Raw genomic sequence first — 2,141 nt, forward strand, 5'->3', positions numbered from 1 at the left:
ACAACAGAATTAAACCGAATTATGAACATGATTAATATGTAAATAGTGATTACATAATATATGGCGTAATTGATGACATAATATATCAGCTATTCTTGTGGTCTGGAACCGTCATGTACTTGATTAAATTTATACTTTAAATTAAATTTAATCAAGTTCAGATCTTTTTCATAGAACTGCAATCTTAATTTACGGCTATTTTCTATAAGCTCTAAGTGTATACTTGAGAATTCCGGAAGAATTCTATTTGTTATATATCATTTTGATATAGTTATGTTCATAAAGTGGATTGCATGTGGGTTTTCATACTTTTACATTTTTGTCTGGAGCACAAAGGAAATGAATATACGATTACAAGTCATGTATAAACCAACATGATTACAAGTCTAAATATTGAGTGACATCCTTCCTTCTAAATAAAGTGAACTTAACATTTTGTAGGACTAAATGTTCCAAACTAAAACGTTGGATATGTTATTTCTCTTCACTGTGTCAATTTTAGGTCTTTTTCCTTTATATCATATGCAGGATGGTCCTTGCCGTGATAATAGGTACGTTCGCCATGCATTTAAATTTTTAGTTGTCGATTTTTTTTTCAATCAATAAATTAATTTGATTATTTTAAGAAATGTCTTTTTATTTTTTAAGCTGATTTAAAAGCTCAAACATTAAAGAATGTTCCGAACATTTAAATAAGATAATAATGTTTTTCTTCCGTAGGAACCATGGTTGTTGTTCAGGTACCTCCTGGAACGATCAACTACAGAAATGTACTGGTCAGTTTTCATAAGTCATCTGTTCATTACGTGAGTTAAAATTTCCTGTCAAATGTTAACTTCATGAACAATTCAGTTTTTTTTTCGTTAAGTACATTTTTATAAATATTTGTTAAGAAATAGTGAATATGTCAAACGTTCGATGTTCACAACTAAAAAATCTTCAGAGGGCCCCATGTATGTGGAAGATTGAGTCCTGAACTGCGTATGGAGGGATAAAGAAAACATCAAAGAATTGATGTATGCATCAATGAAATTCCAAATTTACGTTGGACATATCGACGTTTCTTTTGTAGCAAAGAGGAGACGTAACATTGTTTTGGACACTTTGACGTTATCATTCGAAAGCTGTAAGATAAGACAACACAAAAAAACTCATATTCTTTTATTGATGCATATATATATCTATTTGAAATTGCTATGTATATCTGCTTTATAATCTCGGGTTCGACTCCTACTGTAGGACGTTGAGATTGGTTCTTCAGTTATAAACTAAGGTCCTTTGTCGCAGTAGGTGCTGGCATTAAAAGAGACATTTTACTGCTCAATATCTGTAAGTGTCAGCTGACCACGGGCAAGTGGTTACGTCTTCATATGTGTCATTAGGTAGTATATTGGTAGACTATTGTATTCATACTGAGTTTAAAGATGGGTTTTTCCGTTTACTCGATTAACAGGTAGGTTTCATATTGGGGGTCAAGGGTCGACAGGAAACGCTTACTAAGACCGAGGCACATGATCCCTCTGTTGGAATTTTCAGGATCCGTGTTCATGTCCTCGTCACAAAGAGTTAATATTGCCTGGATTTCTCGAGATACATTTCTGTTTGTTCCCTTCACCTTTATCTGTTTTTATAATGTCGGGATAAAGCCGCATTATTATGGGCGCTTAGCAATTTTTGACAAGGAAAAATTCTCAGACTTCTTTGTGATGAAACAAATAACTAACATTTACATTTAAAATATTTAGATTGTGCTGCAGGATATATTGGAATCGATTGTGGGGAATCATGTGAATATCCATATTACGGCCTACATTGTACAAATGTGTGCGATTGTGCTGAAAGCAACTGTAATGCTGCAAATGGCTGTCAAGACACAGGTACATGTCAGCATTTTTATTTTCCGTGTGCTGGCTTGAACTTAAAATTATATATAGTATTGACTTTACCTGAACATTTAAATACAGTTATTAGTTAAACTGAATGTATAGTACTTTATAATAATTTTCAGTTATTACAACCCTAATGAATGCTTCAAGATTTCTTGATTGATAGTTTGTATGTCTCTAGATATATGTTTTACTCATTTATTCACTGAAGCTGTAGCACAAGATTCGGGAAAGACATCGGAGATACAAACTAAT

At 32.7% G+C, this 2,141-nt stretch overlaps 1 long non-coding RNA gene across 1 annotated transcript; it reads left to right on the top strand.

Annotated features, from left to right (window-relative positions):
- Nucleotides 1-306: 306 nt before the first annotated feature.
- Nucleotides 307-1,903, top strand: LOC134241601 (uncharacterized). The gene is made up of 3 exons (XR_009986692.1): nt 307-551; nt 721-776; nt 1,746-1,903. It is a non-coding gene; the product is annotated as an uncharacterized LOC134241601 (long non-coding RNA).
- The last annotated feature ends 238 nt before the right edge of the window (nt 1,904-2,141 follow it).

This window comes from Saccostrea cucullata, unplaced genomic scaffold (genome assembly GCF_032062105.1).
Source record: "Saccostrea cucullata isolate Sc308-1 unplaced genomic scaffold, CSIRO_AGI_Scuc_v1 ctg2838, whole genome shotgun sequence".
Classification (NCBI taxonomy): Eukaryota; Metazoa; Mollusca; class Bivalvia; order Ostreida; family Ostreidae; genus Saccostrea; species Saccostrea cuccullata.